The 11,220-nt window shown below is 41.7% G+C and overlaps 1 pseudogene; it reads left to right on the forward strand.

Moving 5' to 3' along the window:
• The first annotated feature begins 8,143 nt into the window (after nt 1-8,143).
• On the forward strand, nt 8,144-10,216 carry LOC146822393 (uncharacterized; annotated as a pseudogene).
• The last annotated feature ends 1,004 nt before the right edge of the window (nt 10,217-11,220 follow it).

Below are 11,220 nucleotides of genomic sequence, written 5' to 3' on the forward strand. Positions count from 1 at the left end.
AAATGTTTAATGTTTTTAGGTCGAGCCTGGGCAGCGCATGCACGGATCTAGGAGGCATGCTGTTTTGGAGTATGTAATTGAAGCCCCGCCCATATTTGTCATTGGCTTGTCATTGTCCTTCGTAAATATGGCTTCTGATAGGTTAATAGGTTTGTTAGTCCCTCCTTTGTCCTGCCTTGTCTTCATTTGTAACCTCCCACGGCAACTGGCCCTTTTACTTTGGTTGTTACATGTATGCTTTAATTAGAGCCTGGGAGCACTATTTTCTTAATTGGTGTTCTTCTGCCTGATGTTGCAGGCAGGACACGCGCTCTCTCTCTCTCTCTCAATGCTTTTTTTTAGGTCGAGTTAGAAAGCTCAGCTGTCTCTTCGAGACCTGCTGCAATAGGTCTATGGACATAAAGTCCAACCCCTTTCTTGACATTGCTTTTCATTTGTCTGTCAGCGTCCTTCAAAAATCCCTGCTTGCGAGTGGTCAGTCCTGCCTCTTTGTCCCTCCTTTCTCTCTTCTGTTCCTCTCAGAGAGCAGGGACATAGTACAGTCTCATTCCACTATGGTTCTTTATCTGTTCTTGAGGGACTATTTTTTTGCTTGAATTCCTGCTCTGTTATTGTTTGTCTGGGTTGAACTTCAGCTCCCTACCTGCTTATATTTAAGTATAAGTGTTAGTCCTTTCCCATCTCAATGCCACAGTTACATTACTGCTGCCTCCCCTGCCGTGCTTCCCGCTCTGTTGCTTGAATTTTATTTAGCTTTATTTAATTTGTGGCACTTTTAGAAGTTCGCCGTCAGTTGGTTTTATTTTGGTAGGATAGCTTGGTTTGGGCTTCCTTCTAAGGTGGGATTGGTTAACAAAACAAAAAAATTCCTGCCTGCCTCTGCTCACTTCTCATTCGCCTGTGCACTTGATATTCCTGTGTTCTCCGCCCCAACCCCTCCCACGATAGTGCTTGTGTGGCCCCCGCCACCACCTCCAATATCGATCAGTGCTTTTTAGTTGTTTTTTTTTTTAGTGCACTTTAGGGCGAAGAACATTTCCAGGATCATTCACAGGATGTTGAACCGACTGCCGAGGCTCAAACACGAATCCCCAGCTCCGAAGTCTGCAGCTCTGACTGCTGAGCCACGTCCTCTCGCTCTGGGGATCCCTGCTGGAGTCGCGCTTTGTTCGCCTCAAGCCACGCATTAGCAGCAGCTCGCTCTCGGGCTTGTTGTTTCATTCCGTAATGCTTTACAAAAGTACCAGTATATTACACATTTCAGCTTCATATTTTTGGTACACACGGGAGATTACTTGGCAGCTCAGGACATTCCTTGTCTTGAACAGAGCTGCCGATTAATCTCCTCATGTCTACAAAACATATGAATATGTCATTGGGTAATGTTACTGGTGCTCGCTGCTTAGAGGAAATGCTCTGATTCCTTGCCAGGCTCTGTTTTTATCAGATGGTGATGTCAGCAGCACAATCAACGACGGAGATCAGATGGCTGTTAAAATGTGCTCAAGATCAAACTGGAGCCATAGTTTAAAGATCTTCAAAGGGACAGGGGTGCTTGTTTCAACATGTAGGGGGTTGATGGGGAGGGGGCAAGGGAAAGTGGAGAAGACAATTGGTAATAACCCATCAGGGTTATTGGCTACGCTTATCCGTATACTATTTTTTGTTAAATTTGCTATTGCAAATCTGTTATGGAGCGCCTATCACCAAGACTGAGCACTATATAAATTAGAATAAAAATACAGTGATTGTGTTTTATTTAAATTTTATCAAAAGAGGATTTACTGTCCCACTTTCACATAAAATAAATGTGTCTGCTATAGCTTCTTTTTCTTGTGTGCGTTTGCTTGAAGGGAGGGTGGGTGTAGTTTCTCTTGCCTGTCAGTTGCGTGAATTCAGAGGAGGCCGCATGCTGTCACTGCTGCCTCGGCCTGGCGTGTAAAGATGGACTCATCTCCGTGGTGCTTCCTTTTTGGTTTATAGCTATAATGGAGAATAATTAACGATGTATCTCTGGAATCGCCAGGGTTTATCTCTGCAGTTATTTTTCGGCTTTTATTCTCTGTGCTGTTTCTTGGTCAGAGGCAACAATTGTCTCATTTTTCATTAACCTAATTGTAGCAGGGAGACGTATAGTGTGCACGCTGTCAACATGTGGACAGGCTACTCTGTGTTGCTTCTCATCTAAATGCTGTTATGTTTGGCTTGGTGTACGTTGTGGGAAACCTGGCATGCATCTGATGCCCTGGGCAATATTTTATTAAAAATCAAGTATTAAAAGAACTGGGGTGAGGATATCTTGCTGGACGTTGAGCGTCTTCTGTTGTGCATTCCTGCAGCGTCACTCAGATCTATGTCTAAACAGAGCTTCCAGTAATGGGCTCCCTGTCTCTCATGTTGCGCTGCTGGTAGCCTCCCCGTACCATTCATATGGGGTCAGAGGGCCATCTGTTCGTTGTCGTGAGACTCCGGCGTCTGTGGCAGGAATTCCAAGGCACGTCACTCATTCTGCCAGACTGAGATGCTGCTTGTTGACATCCTTCTCCAGCGTTGCCCTCCCTCGAGGGCCTTCACTGACCTTCCACATGACACATTCAAAACATGCGCAGAAACACAAACCTGCACCCAGGTAATTTTTGGATTCCTCTTCTTTGCATAAATCAGTACATTTCAAAATCTAAGTATCTTTAGTGTGTGTGTGTGTGTGTGTGTTTTATTTTTTTCACATACACTGGTAGCTCCTCCCAGTGTAGGTAAACACTGACAAAACAAGACACACACCACTGTGAGGACTAGCGTGCTATGAGGACCGATCCCCATAGCGTTTGCATTTGTGCGTGTGCTAATTACAGCACCCTCTTAACACATTTGTGCAATCGGCCTCTCACTAGCAGGAAAACAGTCTTGCAAATAAATAGGAGCAACTATGAAAACAAGCCTTATTCTTGAAGACCTGCAGATTTAGTCATTTATTTACTTGTGTGTATAGACCTCCTGGCACATCTGCAATTGCCCCTGCTTGCATTAATAACTGACATGGTAAATGTCCATTTGCTTTACCTCAAGATCTGAAGCTTCCTCTCTGAGTCAATCAGCTGTCATTATAAGGAATTCCTATCTGTGTTTTTTTTTTAAACGACACTTGATTCAAGCATTCTGTGGTATGGTTTTGTTAATGAGGCTTTCATCTATTTGGGTGCTGTACACGACTGTACCATGCAGAAGGCGGAAACTACTTATTGTGGTAAAGGAATTTGTAACCGAATATTCCAGAACATATTTAGAAATGTGTGAATACTTTGTGAATAATTTAAGGTATAAACTACCCCCTGGTTTACGTTATAGGGATATTGCAAGATAGTTATGGACCTCCCAGTGACTTGCAATATACTGTTTAACATAAATAAACTATCCCTACCATATGTGTAGTTCTTGGTCATGCACTCCATCTTCTTTCCTTCAGTGCTCTTTTAAACTTTTGTGGCACCTTTTTAATGTAAAATGTGAGATCTTTAGTATTAACAATCAGTTGTTTTTCACTTGTCGCCAACATGTTATGTAGCTTAAGTATCAAAACCGTGTATATGATGTCTGGTAACACCTTGATATATTCATGTTGTCGTATAGCAACTCAAGCAGTGCAGTAAGTAAACGTGTTTCAATAAGTGCATCCTTATCCGCTATTGGAGAAGAATTTCCAGGGGAAAAAGATCTGAAGAAAGAGAGCGGGATATGTCAAGTCTCACTTTATTTAGGTGGCAGCGACATTTCTGTCCAGCGACCTGCCTTTCATATTCTCTACAGTATGTTTCTGGGGGCACCGTGACGTCTCAGCTGGAATCTAATACATTATTACAGTAGAGTAGATCTGTTGTTTTCTAATTGCAGTTGGCCACAATTAGACAGTAATAACTTATTACAGTTCAGTTGTGATATGATGCATGCTGCCAGAGCCAACAGCCAAGGTGAAAGGCAGGTCAAAGAGCACCATTGCAGGTGCAGTTTAAACAAATTAAGGGAGAACTGCCTTTTTAGGTCGAGCTTGGGCAGCGCATGTGCTGCTCTGCGAGACATGCTGTATTCGAGAATAGACGTGAAGCCCTGCCCATTGCCTGCCCATATTTGTCATTGGCTTGTGTCAATGTTCTTCGTAAAAGCTGACTTCTGATTCGTTAACAGGCTTTTTTGTCCCTCCTTAGTACCGCCTTGTCTTCGTTTGTAAGCTTCTTCGAGGATTTACCATTTTACTTCTGTTGTTACATGGTATGCCTTATGTAGTCTGTAAACACTACTTTCATTAATGAGTTTCTCACACTGCAGGCACGACATGCTTTCCTGCAACATTCAGCGCACCATGTGCTCTTTCACTTTCCAAGCAGCCCGGGATAATGGCGGGCGCTTCTTTGAAATGGTATAGGTCTCGCATTTACAAGAGTTTGAGCTATTGGCATTTTTAAATGACAATGCCTTTTATTTATGTGTTAATTATCAAAACAGATAAATAAAAGGCACTGCCCTTTACAATGCTAATAGCTTACACGCTGGCAAATGCGTTACCTATTGCATTGGGTTGTATTTTGTTTACCGCGATTATACATTTTCATCACATTCCAATACAACTCATTGTTTTTATATTTAAAAACAATGTATTTGTGGGGGGAGACACCCCCACCGTACCTTAAATTTGTGGTATTGGTATTTAATGTAAATGTATAATTGCGGTAAAAAAATGTGAGGCAAATGCATGCGATGTATTCACCTCGTTGTAAAGGCTGTTTCCCATTGCATTGCAAATGCTTGTTTAATTTGAGCAGCACCGCCGCTTCAGCTGGGATAACGGCAGAGTTGTGCAAACCTGGTGAGCGCTACGCGAGCAGCTTCAAGGCAGAGCGTGAGTAAATATTTTATGAGTATCGGCCAGCAAGCTACAGCAGGGAAGGAACCTTGTGAGTAAACATTGAATGAGTCTCGCCCAGAGAGCTATAGCAGGGAAGGAACCGTGTGAGTAAACATTGAATGAGTGTTGGCCAGAGAGCTATAGCAGGGCAGGAACCTTGTGAGTAAACATTGAATTAGTCTCGGCCAGAGAGCTACAGCAGGTATGGATCATGGTCCTACTCCCCAGTGATCCGGCGGCAGGTCGAAGAGACGTCTAGACATCAGCTGCACCTGCAGGACTGATGAACAGCAGATGAGTATACTGTGTGCGCTCTGTCTGTCTGTCTGCCTGCACTTACCACTGGGCTCGTCTGGCTGCAGTTTGGGGGCCAGGGCTCCAGGCACATGGTCCCCCTCTTCATTCCCAGCCCACCAAAGGCTGGGATGTGCTCGCATCCCCCTCCACTGAGCCGCGCAGTAATCTGGAGGCCGTGAACGGCTGTTAAAAGCCTGACTGGCTGGGGCAGTCAAGTGTGAAAATACCAAGCGCTGTTCCCAAAAAATGTAATTTCCCTCGGCATAAAATGCACGGGAGTAATGGCGAGATTGAACCGCAAATAAATGCAGGGTGGCATCGCAACACAATCCATGTGCTTTTTTGTGCTTAACTTCAAAAACCTTGGACTTTCTAAAAATGGTCCCCTTTTGAATGCATGCGCAGATGTGACTTTTTCTATTGCAGAAAAAAAACCTCAGCACAACATTCACGTTCACGCAGAGATACATCACTTTGTGCTCACTGTATCCCTGCCTCCCTGCAATATGCAAGCTCTCACCAGTCATCTTCGCTTCCACTGTGTCCATTGCATACACCCCCAGTCTCTGTGCTTTGACAGGTGTTCATCCTCCTCTTCTTACCTTATGCCTGGTTGATACCCCGTGCTCCAATGTGTGTCCACCCCCCCTCCCATGCACCCCCTTTGGTTTATGTATCGCTGCCTTCATAACCTGTAATTCCTGTGTCTGCTTCAGCTCACATTGTCTGACTGTAGCCCTGCTCATCGTGTCTCTGCTCCCCAGGCCTATGCATCCAGTCTGTCTCCATGCAAATCCTACGAGTACAACCTCCGGCTATGTTTCATTAGTCTGTGCAGAAACCTACAGTTACAACCTGGAATTTTCTCTTTATTCTGCTCGTTGTGGGCCCCTAGGGATAATCGCATCACATTCATAGCAGCCATCCAATGGGGTGTTAAAAACCAGGTAAAATTAGCACCATCATACTGCTTAACGTTATTAAATACCCACAAATAAAATAATCAGGTGACTCTTATTCTCTTGGGTTCAATATGTCCATTTATGTAATAAAGCATTCTTGTTGTGTCCTTAAAAACTGCATAGTATTCATTTGCTAAAACAAATCCAGGATTGCTTGATACTGTATCCCAGTAAGCCCTAAACACCAGAAACACAATCGATACGCTTACTTATAAATTAATTGTATAACACACAATTGCCATCAGATCCATCCACTACTAAACGCATAAGTAAAAAATATTCATATTTACACTAATAGCTCCAACTCTAACAAATGCGAGACCTATTGCGTTGCAAATGCTTGTTCTTTGTTGATGTTGTGCAGCATTGGGAAAGCCTATATGTCTAAAAGGTGAGACTTCTTGACTTTGCCAATGTGTGTTTACTGTGGTTGTAAACCTCCTTTTTCTTGTGTAGCTCTGGTTTGAGCCTCTGATCTCTGGAGTTACACTATGTGAAAGATGCTCAGATTATTGTCTGGGTCCTATCACGGGCTCTCTGATAGTATAAAGGACTCCCTTGCAGCAATTGATTATATTTCCTGCTATTATTGTGATGCCCTTTGTTGTGTGGTCCATTCACTGGAAAAGGCTCGTAGACCTGACAGCCTTAGGGTGGTTTTTCCCCAACTTTTTACCTGCCTCCCTCCATTTTCTGGGCTCGTTTTTGCTGGCTTTGGGACTCTGCAACCGTTACCACTGCTAATCAGTGCTAAAGTGTTTGTGCTCTCTCCCCTGAACATGGTAACATGGGCTTATAGGGTTCCTTCTCAGTTGGCATATTTAGTTTGCTATAAGACCCTAGTAAAGTGCACTACATGTGCCCAGGGCCTGCAAATTATTTGCTACTAGTGGGCTGCAGCACTGACCGTGCCACCCACTTATGCATCCTGAAACTGTCTCAGGCCTGCCACTGCAGTGCCTTGGTGTGAAGTTTACTGCCACATCGAGTTGGCATTTAAAGCTACTTGCCAAGCCTAAAACTTCCCTTTTATTACATACAAGTCACCCCTAAGGAAGGCCCTTGGTAACCCAAAGGGCAGGCGCTATGTGAGTAAAAGGCAGAACATATACTTCTATGTTTTACATGTCCTGGTAGTGACAAACAGTTAAATTACTTTTTCACTGCTGTAAGGCCTACTCCTCTCGTTGGCTAGAACCGGGAAATCAGTAGAATACCTTTAAGCTGTAATTCCTGATTGGAAAGGAGTAGCCTTTTCATGTTTCATATCTTTGCAATGGTAAAGATAAATCCTCTTTACTGGTAAAGTCGGATTTAACATTACTATTTTTGAAAAGCTACTTTTAGAAAGTGGACTTTTCTCTGCTTGTACTGCTCTTTGTGCCTTACGGCCTGTCTCTAATACACATCTGGGCTAGGTGACCGACCCCTTTGTGTATTCCTCCTAGAGAGCTACAGACCCTGCAAGTGTTGGGTGTGATTTAGCTCTTATATGCATCCCGATGGGTCTTTCGGGGCAGATGGGAGGAAGGGGCCCACACATTGAAAGTGTAATCTAGAATTTCTTTAGCGCACATGTCTATGTGGTCAATTAAATGTCTCATTAAATGACAATAGCTTTTCGTGATAGACCCACCATTTAAACTTATCCAGTGTTTTTTTTTTTCTTCCAACAGGTGCAATAAATGCAGTAATGAACAAAAAAGAAGAATGCATTAATCACTTGTGTAGAAAGTGATGTAAAAACAATACTCCTTGAAATTTCTTCCCTTGAAAGCTAATGCCTCGCCAAAGTCTTTTTCTACAGCAGAAAGCCCAAACTGCCCAATGTGGTCTGAACTTGGCTCTTAGCGGTCACATGATATACATTGATGAAATAACACACTGATATACTGAAGCAAGTCTGATAAGGTTCTCATTACAAAGGAAGAGCTAACCTGGATCAGAAAGAACACACAGAAGAGAAACCGTATAAATATCTAGAAACACATTTATTAGAGAAAGAGCAAGTGCAACATCAGAAAATCATACTGGAGAAGAACCATATTGATTGACTGACTGTGGAAAAGTTTTCTTTGCAATGAAAGACCTAATGCAGTATCAGAGTGTCTATGTAGAGGAGAAACCATATAAATGTACAGAATGTAATAAAGTGTTCCATAGGAAGAAGAATCTAAGGCAGCATCAACAAACCCAGGCCGGGGAGAAGCCGTATCAATGTACAGAATGTTACAAAGCATTTATAACAATTGGACAGCTAAAACGACATCTGGAACTCCACAATAGGGATAAATTATATAAATGTACAGAATGTGACAAAGCATTTATAACAAATGGACAGCTGAAGCGACATCACAAAATCCACACTGGGGAGAAACCATATCATTGTACAGAATGTGAAAAAGCATGTATAACAAATGTAGACCTAAAACTACATCATAAAATCCACACTGGGGAGAAACCATAGAAATGCACAGAACGTGATAAAGCATTTAAAACAAATGGAGACCTATATCTACATCATAAAATCCACACTGGGGAGAAACAATATAAATGTACAGAATGTGACAAGGCATTTATTAGAAAGTCCCATCTAATGGAACATCAGAAAGTCCACACTGGGGAGAAACCATATGAATGCACTGAATGTGATAAGGCATTTATAGCAAATGGACAGCTGAAGCAACATCAAAATATCCACTCTGAGGAGAAACGATATAAATGTACAGAATGTCACAAAACATTTGTAACAAATGGACAGCTAAAACGACATCACAAAATCCACACTGGGGAGAAACCATATAAATGTACAGAATGTGATAAGGCATTTATAACACTTGGAGAGCTAAAGCAACACCAGAAAACCCACCCTGGAGAGAGATCATATCAATGTACAGAATGTGACCAATCATTTATAACAAATGGAGACCTAAAGCTACATCATAAAACCCACACTGGGGAGAAACCATATAAATGTACAGAATGTGACAAAGCATTTATAAAAAATGGAGCGCTAAAGCGACATCATAAAATCCACACTGGGGAGAAACCATACCAATGTACAGAATGTGACAAAGCATTCATTACAAAGTCACAGCTAATAGAACATCAGAAAGTCCACACTGGGGAGAAACCATATCAATGTACAGAATGTGACAAAGCATTTATAGCAAATGGACAGCTGAAGCGACATCAAAATATCCACTCTGAGGAGAAACCATATAAATGTACAGAATGTGACAAAGCATTTGTAACAAATGGACAGCTAAAACGACATCACAAAATCCACACTGGGGAGAAACCATATAAATGTACAGAATGTGATAAGGCATTTATAACACTTGGAGAGCTAAAGCAACACCAGAAAACCCACACTGGAGAGAGATCATATCAATGTACAGAATGTGACCAATCATTTATAACAAATGGAGACCTAAAGCTACATCATAAAATCCACACTGGGGAGAAACCATATAAATGTACAGAATGTGACAAAGCATTTATAAAAAATGGAGCGCTAAAGCGACATCATAAAATCCACACTGGGGAGAAACCATACCAATGCACAGAATGTGACAAGGCATGCATTACAAAATCACAGCTAATAGAGCATCAGAAAGTCCACACTGGGGAGAAACCATATCAATGTACAGAATGTGACAAAGCATTTATAACAAATGTAGAGCTCAAACGACATCAAAATATCCACTCTGGGGAGAAACCATATCAATGTACAGAATGTGAAAAAGCATTTATAACAAATGAAAAGCTGAAGCAACATCAAAAGGTCCACACTGGGGAGAAACCATATCAATGTACAGAATGTGACAAAGCATTTATAACAAATGGAGAGCTAACGAGACATAAGAAAATCCACACTGGGGAGAAACCATATAAATGTACAGAATGTGACAAAGCATTTATAACAAATGGAGAGCTAACGCGACATCAGAAAATCCACACTGGGGAGAAACCATATCAATGTACAGCATGTGAAAAAGCATTTACAACAAAGGGTGAGCTAACGCGACATCAGAAAATCTACACTGGGGAGAAATAATATCAATGTACAGAAGGTGGCAAAGCATTTATCAAATATAGACAGCTAAAGGAACATTAGAGTTCACACTGGGGAGAAACCGTACGAATGCACTGAATGTGACAAAGCATTTATAACCAATGGAGAGCTGAAGCAACATTTAGAAAATCCCCACTGGAGAGAGACCATTCAACTGCACTGAACGTGAGAAGCCATTTATTAGAAAGTCACATCTTATATAACATCAGATAGTCCACGTAGGAGAGAAACCCTATGAATGTACATAATGCAACAAGACATTTATTACTAGGCAAAGATAAACACCAGATCAGAAATTCCACACTGGTGAGAAACGATATGGCTGTACTGAATGTGACTTAGCAGTTATTACAAAGCAAAGTTTAAAAATACATCAGAATGTTCACACATGAAAGAAACCATATAATTGTACAAAATGTAACAACACCTTTATTCCAAATGGAGGGTGACCATTCAACTGCACCGCAGGTGACAAGGTATTTATTATAAAGGGAGAGTTAAAGCAATATCCGTGTCTACACTGGGGGGGGAAACCACATGAATGTGACGAGGGATTTATTCCAAAGCAAAATGTAATACAAGATCAGGAAGTTCACGCAGGGGAGAAAACATTGTATGTACTGAATACCACAAAGCATTCATGATAAATGGAAAACTGAAGCGACGTCCGAAAATCTACATGGCAAGAAATCCAATGTATGTACAGAGTTTAAGCAAGTCTTCCACAGGAAGAATAAGCTAATGCAGTATAAACAAATCTACACTAGGGAGAAACCCTATTAATGAATAGAATGTGACAAGGGATCGATTACAAAACAAAATATATATCAGAATGTTCACACAGGAGAGAAGCTCTATAAATGTATTGAATGTGGCCATGCATTCATAAATGGAGAGCTAACTCGACAGCAAAAATCAACCCTGAAGACCGCACTGAATATAGCAAGGCATTTATTGGCAAAGGAGAATTAAAACCGCATCTTCAG

The sequence above is a fragment of the Triturus cristatus genome, chromosome 6 (genome assembly GCF_964204655.1).
Source record: "Triturus cristatus chromosome 6, aTriCri1.1, whole genome shotgun sequence".
In the NCBI taxonomy this organism is placed as follows: Eukaryota; Metazoa; Chordata; class Amphibia; order Caudata; family Salamandridae; genus Triturus; species Triturus cristatus.